The following is a 12,590-nucleotide window of genomic DNA, read 5'->3' on the forward strand; positions in this document are numbered from 1 at the left end:
TCTGGGTGCGTGCGCTCCCCGCGTTCCCTGGTTTCCCGTGGCGCGTCCTCTCTTCCCGTGCCTGAGGCCTAGGTGTGCGGGGGCGGAGAGGAAGTCCACGGTAGGCTGGGCGTCCGGGGACCCAGGGGACGGTTTTCCGCCGCGGGCTGTCCCCCGCCCGCTGTAGGGGACGTCCCGCAGTACGGGGGGCTGGGAAGAGCCAGCAGCGCTTAGGGATCCCGCCACCCGGCCCAGTGTGGGCCCGGGTCTGGGGCCCCCCCCACCCCCGGCTGCCTGCAGAAGGGCTGGGATGGCCCCGCCGCTCCCGCTCCCGCTGCCGCCGCCTGGCGGTGCTGCAGGGGAAGATGCTCCGGGGGCGGGGGGCGGGGGCCGGGCCGGGGGAGGAGCCGGGGTGGCGGGAGCCGGGGACGTTTCGGAGGGCGGAGGGGCCCCCCCTTCCCAGCCGAGGCGGGCGGCGGAGGAGGAGCCCACCCCCCACACACACATACACCTTCCGGGCCAGGGGGGGTCGGGACAGCCAAAGAGGCAAAGGAAAAAAAAAACAAAAGCGTACGGCGGCCCCGGGTCTCCCATCCAGGGCCCGGCCGGGCCCGACCCTGCTTAGCTTCCCAGAGCAGACGGGATCGGGCGCCTTCAGGGCTGCGCGGCTTTAGACTGAAGCGGGGACCGCGGGACGCCCCAAGAGGCCGACCATCCCTCCCTGCCCAGTCCAGTCCCTCCCGCCCGCCGCCCCCGCTGCCCTGGCGCTTCGCGAGACCCCTCCTGTCCAGATCGGGCCGGGCGGGGAGCGGGGCTGAGGGCAGGGGGAGACTGACAGGTCTGGCGGTGGTCGGGCACACACAGCCCCCGCCCCCACCGAAAACAGGGACGCACCGCACCGGCGTCCCACGCCCCCACGAGCAGACCCACGGACACGGACACGGGCGCGCAGGGACAGCCTTCCAGGCGTGGGGAGGGAGGGCCGGAGCCGGAGAGTGCGCGGGAGCCGGCCCTCCCCCGCGCCACGCCGGGGCACGGTGAGGAGGGGGTCGGGGGCGGGGCCGGGACCAGGAGGCGGGGCCGTGGGCCCGGTCCTTGCCCGGAGGTCCCGAAGACGCGCGGCCCCCCTGCCTGGGGAGGACCGTTCTGCCCCGATCCCCGTCGGGGCCGGGGGGTGGGCGGAGGAGCGGGGTGGCGGGAGGAGCCGGGGACGTCCCGGAGTACGGGGGGGGGGGGGGCCTGCGGAGAGCCAGCGGCGCTTAGGGATCCCGCCACCCGGCTCCCTGTGGGCCCGGGTCTGGGGCCCCCCCGGCAGCCTGCAGAAGGGCCGGGACGGCCCCGCCGCTCCCGCTGCGGCTGCCGCTGCCGCCGCCTGGCGGTGGTGCCGCGGCGGGGGGAGGGGAGGAGGCGGCGGGGGCGGGGGCCGAGGCCGGGGGCGGGGCGGGGTGGCGGGAGCCGGGGCCGCCCGGGAGGGCGGAGGGAGGGGGCTCCCCCTTCGCCACCCCCCGCCCCCCGACCCCCGCAGCCCGGCGGGCGGGACCAAAGAAGGGGCGAAAGCCTAGGGCACCCCACCCGGTAGGGAGGAAACTTAAAACCCCGATCGCTCTGTCGGCTGGGAGGGGAACCCTTCCACGCACGCTGCCCACGGGGCAGCTGGATTTATACAACCATTTGGAAAACAATCTAGCATACAGGGATAAAAAAAAAAAAAAAAAGAACAAAAAAAAAAAACCCAGGGGCATGATGTAGGAACAAGCCTATTCTCTGCGTGGCACGTACCATAGAGAAGAGAGGGCACGCGTGACCGGGGAACACCCAGGGCGGTACTCACGGGAGCCCCGTTTCCGTGGACCCGGTGAAAGACGGTTCAGAGAGATTTCCACGTCTCCCTGCGGGGCCGGTCTCCAGCAGCGCCGACGAACAGCAGCTTCGCGTGTGAGCGAGGATGCTTCTCCGGACCCAAGGTCTCCCCTGGAACACAAGTTCCCCGGAATGAAGCCAGAAGGGTTCCACGTATATGATAGAGCCCGTGAAAGGAACAGAACGTCTCCGTGAGAGAGTCACGTCCTAGGGAGCCAAAACTTTCAAAGGAAAAGCGAGGAAAAGGGTGACCGTCCACAGGGGATTTGTTTGGGAGAAGGGTTTTCTCGGTTCCAGGCCTTCAGGAACAGACACACAGAGGTTTCCAACCCGGGAATAAACTCCCACGTGTATAAGGTCGGCGGTGGAGGCTCGGTACAGTTCATTCTATTTAATAGAATCATCACAACGCTTATGCTCTAACATATCCACTTCCCAAGTTAAAAGTAAAAGAGAAAGAAACAGACTGTAAATGTCTAGTTGTCATAACCCCGTTTAAATTGGATCATGTCTTCATTCGGTGGAAATGATTATCTTGGGGATTCTGCGTCCATCTGTCTGGGAACACGGTCTGTCTCTCCATGGATTTGGGCCGTCCTTGATGCTTCTGCCAAGTTTTCCGTGTAAGTCGGCACCCCTTTCCCCTAGGTGCGACGTAGATCTTCTGTGACCTGGAATATGAATCCTTTGGAAAAGTTGCATTCGTTATTGTGTATTGGGCCTGAGTGTGTGCTGAATGTAGAGCCGGTCCGTGAGAAGTGGCGGAGGCCCGGACCTGCCACAGGTGTCTGAGGGGCGACAGCCTCGGGGACTGAGCCTTGACATGTAAAAACCTGACCTCTCTCCGGGGTCCACGGGGCCGGGGCCGGGCCAGCCGGGGCGGTGGGGGCAGGCCCGGGGCGGGCCCGGAGGGCGGAGGGCCCCCCCCTTCCCAGCCGAGGCGGGCGGCGGAGGAGGAGCCCCCCACCCACCCACACACACACACACCTTCCGGGCCAGGGGGTCGGGAGAGCCAAAGAGGCAAAGGGAAAAAAAACAAAAACGCGTACGGCGGCCCCCGGGTCTCCCATCCAGGGCCCGGCCGGGCCCGACCCTGCTTAGCTTCCCAGAGCAGACGGGATCGGGCGCCTCCAGGGCGGCGCGGCCTTAGACTGAGGCGGGAGCTCCCGGAGGCCCCAAGAGGCCCAGCGGCCAGGCGTCCCTCCCTGCCCAGTCCAGTCCCTCCCGCCCGCCGCCCTGGCGCTTCGCCAGACCCCCTGTCCAGATCGGGGCGGGGGGGCTGGGGGGGAAAGGTGGGCGGGGACCAGGGCAAGGAGAGACTGACGGGTCTGGCGGTCGGTCGGGCGCACACAGCCCCCTCCCCCACCGAAAACAGGGACACACCGCACGGGCGTCCCACGCCCCAGCGATCGGACCCACGGACACGGACACGGGCGCGCAGGGACAGCCTTCCAGGCGTGGGGAGGGAGGGCCGGAGCCGGAGAGTGGGCGGGAGCCGGCCCTCCCCCGCGCCAGGCCGGGGCACGGTGGGGAGGGGCTCGGGGGCGGGGCCGGGACCAGGAGGCGGGGCCGGGAGGTCGGTAAGACGCGCGGCCCCCCCGCCTGGGGAGGACCGCTCTGCCCCGATCCCCGTCGGGGCACGCGTGTGGCAGCGGCACCCGCGGGGCCCTAGAGCAGGCCGGCGGGTTGCTGGGTGGGCCGGCCGACCGGTGGGTCGTTGGGGTCTGGGTGCGTGCGCTCCCCGCGTTCCCTGGTTTCCCGTGGCGCGTCCTCTCTGCCCGTGCCTGAGGCCTAGGTGTGCGGGGGCGGAGAGGAAGTCCACGGTAGGCTGGGCGTCCGGGGACCCAGGGGACGGTTTTCCGCCGAGGGCTGTCCCCCGCCCGCCGTAGGGGACGTCCCGCAGTCCGGGGGGCTGGGAAGAGCCAGCAGCGCTTAGGGATCCCGCCACCCGGCCCAGTGTGGGCCCGGGTCTGGGGCCCCCCCACCCCCGGCTGCCTGCAGAAGGGCTGGGATGGACCCGCCGCTCCCGCTCCCGCTGCCGCCGCCTGGCGGTGCTGCAGGGGAAGAGGCGCCAGGGGCGGGGGCCGGGGGCCGGGCCGGGGGAGGAGCCGGGGTGGCGGGAGCCGGGGACGTTTCGGAGGGCGGAGGGGCCCCCCCTTCCCAGCCGAGGCGGGCGGCGGAGGAGGAGCCCCCCCACACACACACATAGACCTTCCGGGCCAGGGGGGGTCGGGACAGCCAAAGAGGCAAAGGAAAAAAAAAACAAAAGCGTACGGCGGCCCCGGGTCTCCCATCCAGGGCCCGGCCGGGCCCGACCCTGCTTAGCTTCCCAGAGCAGACGGGATCGGGCGCCTTCGGGGCGGCGCGGCCTTAGACTGAGGCGGGTGCCGCGGGACGCCCCAAGAGGCCCAGCGGCCAAGCGTCCCTCCCTGCCCAGTCCAGTCCCTCCCGGCCGCCGCCCTGGGGCTTCCCGAGACCCCCGTGTCCAGATCGGAGCGCGGGGAGGCGGGCGGGGGGCGGGGCTGAGGGCAGGGGGAGACCGACGGGTCTGGCGCGCGGGCGCGCGCGCCCCCCTCCGCCACCGCCAACCCTAACCCTAACCCTAACCCTAACCCTTAGACTGAGGCGGGAGCTCCCGGAGGCCCCAAGAGGCCCAGCGGCCAGGCGTCCCTCCCTGCCCAGTCCAGTCCCTCCCGCCCGCCGCCCTGGCGCTTCGCCAGACCCCCTGTCCAGATCCGGGCGGGGGGGCTGGGGGGGAAAGGTGGGCGGGGACCGGGGCAAGGAGAGACTGACGGGTCTGGCGGTCGGTCGGGCGCACACGGCCCCCTCCCCCACCGAAAACAGGGACGCACCGCACCGGCGTCCCACGCCCCAGCGATCGGACCCACGGACACGGACACGGGCGCGCAGGGACAGCCTTCCAGGCGTGGGGAGGGACGGCCGGAGCCGGAGAGTGCGCGGGAGCCGGCCCTCCCCCGCGCCAGGCCGGGGCACGGTGGGGAGGGGGTCGGGGGCGGGGCCGGGACCAGGAGGCGGGGCCGTGGGCCCGGTCCTTGCCCGGAGGTCCGGAAGACGCGCGGCCCCCCTGCCTGGGGAGGACCGTTCTGCCACGATCCCCGTCGGGGGTGGGGGGTGGGCGGAGGAGCGGGGTGGCGGAAGGAGCCGGGGACGTCCCGGAGTACGGGGGGGGTGGGCTGCGGAGAGCCAGCGGCGCTTAGGGATCCCGCCACCCGGCTCCCTGTGGGCCCGGGTCTGGGGCCCCCCCGGCAGCCTGCAGAAGGGCCGGGACGGCCCCGCCGCTCCCGCTGCGGCTGCCGCTGCCGCCGCCTGGCGGTGGTGCCGCGGCGGGGGGAGGGGAGGAGGCGGCGGGGGCGGGGGCGGAGGCCGGGGGCGGGGCGGGGTGGCGGGAGCCGGGGCCGGCCGGGAGGGCGGAGGGAGGGGGCTCCCCCTTCGCCACCCCCCGCCCCTCCACCCCCGCAGGCCGGCGGGCGGGACCAAAGAAGGGGCGAAAGCCTAGGGCACCCCACCCGGTAGGGAGGAAACTTCAAACCCCGATCGCTCTGTCGGCTGGGAGGGGAACCCTTCCACGCACGCTGCCCACGGGGCAGGTGGATTTATACAACCATTTGGAAAACAATTTAGCATAAAGGGATAAAAAAAAAAAAAGGAACAAAAAAAAAAACCAGGGGCATGATGTAGGAACAAGCCTATTCTCTGCGTGGCACGTACCATAGAGAAGAGAGGGCACGCGTGACCGGGGAACACCCGGGGCGGTACTCACGGGAGCCCCGTTTCCGTGGACCCGGGGAAAGACGGTTCAGAGAGATCTCCACGTCTCCCTGCGGTGCCGGTCCACAGCAGCGCCGACGAACCGCAGCTTCGCGTGTGAGCGAGGATGCTGCTCCAGACCCAAGGTCTCCCCTGGAACACAAGTTCCCCAGAATGAAGCCAGAAGGGTTCCACGTATATGATAGAGCCCGTGAAAGGAACAGAACGTCTCCGTGAGAGAGTCACGTCCTAGGGAGCCAAAACTTTCAAAGGAAAAGCGAGGAAAAGGGTGACCGTCCACAGGGGATTTGTTTGGGAGAAGGGTTCTCTGGGTTCCAGGCCTTCAGGAACAGACACACAGCGGTCTCCAACCCGGGAATAAACTCCCACGTGTATAAGGTCGGCGGTGGAGGCTCGGTACAGTTCATTCTATTTAATAGAATCATCACAACGCTTATGCTCTAACATATCCACTTCCCAAGTTAAAAGTAAAAGAGAAAGAAACAGACTGTAAATGTCTAGTTGTCATAACCCCGTTTAAATTGGATCATGTCTTCATTCGGGGGAGATGATTATCTTGGGGATTCTGTGTCCATCTGTCTGGGAACACGGTCTGTCTCTCCACGGATTTGGGCCGTCCTTGATGCTTCTGCCAAGTTTTCCATGGAAGTCGGCACCCGTTTCCCCTAGGTGCGACGTAGATCTTCTGTGACCTGGAATATGAATCCTTTGGAAAAGTTGCATTCGTTATCGTGTATTGGGCCTGAGTGTGTGCTGAATTTAGAGCCGGTCCGTGAGAAGCTGCGGAGGCCCGGACCTGCCACAGGTGTCTGAGGGGCGACAGCCTCGGGGACTGAGCCTTGACATGTAAAAACCTGACCTCTCTCCAGGGTCCACGGGGCAGGGTCCGGGCCAGCCGGGGCGGTGGGGGCAGGCCCGGGGCGGGCCCGGAGGGCGGAGGGTCCCCCCTTCCCAGCCGAAGCGGGCGGCGGAGGAGGAGCCCCCCCCACACACACACACACCTTCTGGGCCAGGGGGTCGGGAGAGCCAAAGAGGCAAAGGAAAAAAAAAAACAAAAGCGTACGGCGGCCCCGGGTCTCCCATCCAGGGCCCGGCCGGGCCCGACCCTGCTTAGCTTCCCAGATCAGACGGGATCGGGCGCCTCCAGGGCGGCGCGGCCTTAGACTGAGGCGGGTGCCCTGGGACGCCCCAAGAGGCCCAGCGGCCAGGCGTCCCTCCCTGCCCAGTCCAGTCCCTCCCGCCCGCCGCCCCCGCCGCCCTGGCGCTTCCCGAGGGACCCCCGTGTCCAGATCCGGGCGCGGGGAGGCGGCCGGGGGGCGGGGCTGAGGGCAGGGGGCGACCGACAGGTCTGGCGTTGGTCGGGCACACACAGCCCCCGCCTCCACCGAAAACAGGGACGCACCGCGCCAGCGTCCCACGCCCCCACGAGCAGACCCACGGACACGAACAGGGCCGCGCAGGGCCAGACGTCCCGGCGTGGGGAGGGAGGGCCAGAGCCGGAGAGTGCGCGGGTGCGGGCTCTCCCCCGCGCCACGCTGGTGACACACACACACACACACACACACACACCCCCCTTCCATTCCAGGGGGCGGGGCAGCAAAGGAGGCAAAGGAAAAAAAAAACAAAAGCGTACGGCGGCCCCCGGGTCTCCCATCCAGGCCCCGGCCGGGCCCGACCCTGCTTAGCTTCCCAGATCAGACGGGATCGGGCGCCTTCGGGGCGGCGCGGCCTTAGACTGAGGCGGGTGCCGCGGGACCCCCCAAGAGTCCCTCCCTGCCCAGTCCAGTCCCTCCCGCCGGGCCCGCCGCCCTGGCGCTTCCCGAGACCCCCGTGTCCAGATCGGGACGCGGGGAGGCGGACGGGGGGCGGGGCTGAGGGCAGGGGGAGACTGAGGGGCCTGGCGCGCGGGCGCACACGCCCCCCTCCGCCACCGCCAACAGGGACGCACCGCGCCAGCGTCCCACGCCCCCACGAGCAGACCCACGGACAGGGAGACGGGCGCGCAGGGACAGACTTCCCGGCGTGGGGACGGAGGGCCAGAGCCGGAGAGTGCGCGGGAGCCGGCCCTCCCCCGCGCCACGCCGGGGCACGGTGAGGAGGGGGTCGAGGGCGGGGCCGGGACCAGGAGGCGGGGTCGTGGGCCCGGTCCTTGCCCGGAGGTCCCGAAGACGCGCGGCCCCCCTGCCTGGGGAGGACCGTTCTGCCCCGATCCCCGTCGGGGGTGGGGGGTGGGCGGAGCAGCGGGGTGGCGGGAGGAGCCGGGGACGTCCCGGAGTACGGGGGGGCTGCGGAGAGCCAGCGGCGCTTAGGGATCCCGCCACCCGGCTCCCTGTGGGCCCGGGTCTGGGGCCCCCCCGGCAGCCTGCAGAAGGGCCGGGCCGGCCCCGCCGCTCCCGCTGCGGCTGCCGCTGCCGCCGCCTGGCGGTGGTGCCGCGGCGGGGGGAGGGGAGGAGGCGGCGGGGGCGGGGGCCGAGGCCGGGGGCGGGGCGGGGTGGCGGGAGCCGGGGCCGGCCGGGAGGGCGGAGGGAGGGGGCTCCCCCTTCGCCACCCCCCGCCCCCCGACCCCCGCAGGCCGGCGGGCGGGACCAAAGAAGGGGCGAAAGCCTAGGGCACCCCACCCGGTAGGGAGGAAACTTAAAACACCGATCGCTCTGTCGCCTGGGAGGGGAACCCTTCCACGCACGCTGCCCACGGGGCAGCTGGATTTATACAACCATTTGGAAAACAATTTAGCATAAAGGGATAAAAAAAAAAGAAGAAGAAAAAAAAAAAACCAGGGGCATGATGTAGGAACAAGCCTATTCTCTGCGTGGCACGTGCCATAGAGAAGAGAGGGCACGCGTGACCGGGGAACACCCGGGGCGGTACTCACGGGAGCCCCGTTTCCGTGGACCCGGGGAAAGACGGTTCAGAGAGATTTCCACGTCTCCCTGCGGTGCCGGTCCACAGCAGCGCCGACGAACCGCAGCTTCGCGTGTGAGCGAGGATGCTGCTCCAGACCCAAGGTCTCCCCTGGAACACAAGTTCCCCAGAATGAAGCCAGAAGGGTTCCACGTATATGATAGAGCCCGTGAAAGGAACAGAACGTCTCCGTGAGAGAGTCACGTCCTAGGGAGCCAAAACTTTCAAAGGAAAAGCGAGGAAAAGGGTGACCGTCCACAGGGGATTTGTTTGGGAGAAGGGTTTTCTGGGTTCCAGGCCTTCAGGAACAGACACACAGCGGTTTCCAACCCGGGAATAAACTCCCACGTGTATAAGGTCGGCGGTGGAGGCTCGGTACAGTTCATTCTATTTAATAGAATCATCCTAACGCTTATGCTCTAACATATCCACTTCCCAAGTTAAAAGTAAAAGAGAAAGAAACAGACTGTAAATGTCTAGTTGTCATAACCCCGTTTAAATCGGATCATGTCTTCATTCGGGGGAAATGATTATCTTGGGGATTCTGTGTCCATGTGTCTGGGAACACGGTCTGTCTCTCCATGGATTTGGGCCGTCCTTGATCCTTCTGCCAAGTTTTCCATGGAAGTCGGCACCCGTTTCCTCTAGGTGCGACGTAGATCTTCTGTGACCTGGAATATGAATCCTTTGGAAAAGTTGCATTCGTTATCATGTATTGGGCCTGAGTGTGTGCTGAATTTAGAGCCGGTCCGTGAGAAGTTGCGGAGGCCCAGACCTGCCACAGGTGTCTGAGGGGCGACAGCCTCGGGGACCGAGCCTTGACATGTAAAACCTGACCTCTCTCCAGGGTCCACGGGGCAGGGTCCGGGCCAGCCGGGGCGGTGGGGGCAGGCCCGGGGCGGGCCCGGAGGACGGAGGGCCCCCCCTTCCCAGCCGAGGCGGGCGGCAGAGGAGGAGCCCCCCCACACACACACACAGACACACCTTCTGGGCCAGGGGGTCGGGAGAGCCAAAGAGGCAAAGGAAAAAAAAACAAAAAAGCGTACGGCGGCCCGGGTCTCCCATCCAGGGCCCGGCCGGGCCCGACCCTGCTTAGCTTCCCAGAGCAGACGGGATCGGGCGCCTTCGGGGCGGCGCGGCCTTAGACTGAGGCGGGTGCCGCGGGACGCCCCAAGAGGCCCAGCGGCCAGGCGTCCCTCCCTGCCCAGTCCAGTCCCTCCCGCCCGCCGCCCCCGCCGCCCTGGCGCTTCCCGAGGGACCCCCGTGTCCAGATCCGGGCGCGGGGAGGCGGCCGGGGGGCGGGGCTGAGGGCAGGGGGCGACCGACAGGTCTGGCGTTGGTCGGGCACACACAGCCCCCGCCTCCACCGAAAACAGGGACGCACCGCGCCAGCGTCCCACGCCCCCACGAGCAGACCCACGGACACGAACAGGGGCGCGCAGGGCCAGACGTCCCGGCGTGGGGAGGGAGGGCCAGAGCCGGAGAGTGCGCGGGTGCGGGCTCTCCCCCGCGCCACGCTGGTGACACACACACACACACACACACACACACAAACACACACCCCTTCCATTCCAGGGGGCGGGGCAGCAAAGGAGGCAAAGGAAAAAAAAAACAAAAGCGTACGGCGGCCCCGGGTCTCCCATCCAGGGCCCGGCCGGGACCGACCCTGCTTAGCTTCCCAGAGCAGACGGCATCGGGCGCCTTCGGGGCGGCGCGGCCTTAGACTGAGGCGGGTGCCGCGGGACGCCCCAAGAGTCCCTCCCTGCCCAGTCCAGTCCCTCCCGCCCGCCGCCCCCGCCGCCCTGGCGCTTCCCGAGACCCCCGTGTCCAGATCGGGACGCGGGGAGGCGGGCGGGGGGCGGGGCTGAGGGCAGGGGGAGACCGACGGGTCTGGCTTGGTCGGGCGCACACGCCCCCCTCCGCCACCGCCAACACGGACGCACCGCGCCAGCGTCCCACGCCCCCACGAGCAGACCCACGGACAGGGACAGGGGCGCGCGGGGACAGACTTCCCGGCGTGGGGACGGAGGGCCAGAGCCGGAGAGTGCGCGGGTGCGGGCTCTCCCCCGCGCCACGCCGGTGACACACACAGGCACACAGCTTCCAGGCCAGGGGGCGGGGCAGCAAAAGAGGCAAAGGACAAAAAAAACAAAACCGTACGGCGGCCCCGCGTCTCGGGTCTCCCATCCAGGGCCCGGCCGGGCCCGACCCTGCTTAGCTTCCCAGAGCAGACGGGATCGGGCGCCTTCGGGGCGGCGCGGCCTTAGACTGAGGCGGGTGCCGCGGGACGCCCCAAGAGGCCCAGCGGCCAGGCGTCCCTCCCTGCCCAGTCCAGTCCCTCCCGCCCGCCGCCCCCGCCGCCCTGGCGCTTCCCGAGGGACCCCCGTGTCCAGATCCGGGCGCGGGGAGGCGGCCGGGGGGCGGGGCTGAGGGCAGGGGGCGACCGACAGGTCTGGCGTTGGTCGGGCACACACAGCCCCCGCCTCCACCGAAAACAGGGACGCACCGCGCCAGCGTCCCACGCCCCCACGAGCAGACCCACGGACACGAACAGGGGCGCGCAGGGCCAGACGTCCCGGCGTGGGGAGGGAGGGCCAGAGCCGGAGAGTGCGCGGGTGCGGGCTCTCCCCCGCGCCACGCTGGTGACACACACACACACACACACACACACACAAACACACACCCCTTCCATTCCAGGGGGCGGGGCAGCAAAGGAGGCAAAGGAAAAAAAAAACAAAAGCGTACGGCGGCCCGGGTCTCCCATCCAGGGCCCGGCCGGGCCCGACCCTGCTTAGCTTCCCAGAGCAGACGGGATCGGGCGCCTTCGGGGCGGCGCGGCCTTAGACTGAGGCGGGTGCCGCGGGACGCCCCAAGAGTCCCTCCCTGCCCAGTCCAGTCCCTCCCGCCGGGCCCGCCGCCCTGGCGCTTCCCGAGACCCCCGTGTCCAGATCCGGGCGCGGGGAGGCGGGCGGGGGGCGGGGCTGAGGGCGGGGGGAGACCCACCGACGGGTCTGGCGCGCGGGCGCACACGCCCCCCTCCGCCACCGCCAACAGGGACGCACCGCGCCAGCGTCCCACGCCCCCACGAGCAGTCCCGCGGACACGGACACGGGCGCGCAGGGACAGCCTTCCCGGCGTGGCGACGGAGGGGCAGAGCCGGAGAGTGCGCGGGAGCCGGCCCTCCCCCGCGCCACGCCAGGGCCACACACACACACGCACACACCCCTTCCATTCTGGGGGCGGGGCAGCAAAGGAGGCAAAGGAAAAAAAAACAAAACGTACGGCGGCCCCGGGTCTCCCATCCAGGGCCCGGCCGGGCCCGACCCTGCTTAGCTTCCCAGATCAGACGGGATCGGGCGCTTCAGGGCTGCGCGGCCTTAGACTGAGGCGGGTGCCGCGGGACGCCCCAAGAGGCCCAGCGGCCAGGCGTCCCTCCCTGCCCAGTCGAGTCCCTCCCGCCGGGCCCGCCGCCCTGGCGCTTCCCGAGACCCCCGTGTCCAGATCGGGACCCGGGGAGGCGGACGGGGGGCGGGGCTGAGGGCAGGGGGAGACCCACCGACGGGTCTGGCGCGCGGGCGCACACGCCCCCCTCCGCCACCGCCAACACGGACGCACCGCGCCAGCGTCCCACGCCCCCACGAGCAGAGCCACGGATCTCTCCATCGATGTGGGCCATCCTGGATGTTTCTGCCAAGTTTTCCATCTAAGTCGGCACCCGTTTCCCCTAGGTGCGACGTAGATCTTCTGTGACTTCGAATAGGAATCCTTTGGAAAAGTTGCATTCGTTATTGTGTATTTGGTAGGAACTGAGAAATATTCAAACTGTCGATCGAATGCTGACTTCAGGTAGAGCTATCTTGCCGAACTCCCTGAGGATTTCTACAGGTCTGCCACGCATAGGTGCAAACGTTCTATTTTGAGAACCGTAGGAGGTGAGGAAAATGAATAAGGTGATTTTCCTTTCCAATACACTCCTGGTTTTTTACCTGGCTTTAGTACAGTTTGAGAGCGTCTCCTGCAGTACGGAATAGGAGGATTTGGTGTCAACACCCTGGCCTTGC

The sequence above is a fragment of the Eulemur rufifrons genome, unplaced genomic scaffold (assembly GCF_041146395.1).
Source record: "Eulemur rufifrons isolate Redbay unplaced genomic scaffold, OSU_ERuf_1 scaffold_156, whole genome shotgun sequence".
In the NCBI taxonomy this organism is placed as follows: domain Eukaryota; kingdom Metazoa; phylum Chordata; class Mammalia; order Primates; family Lemuridae; genus Eulemur; species Eulemur rufifrons.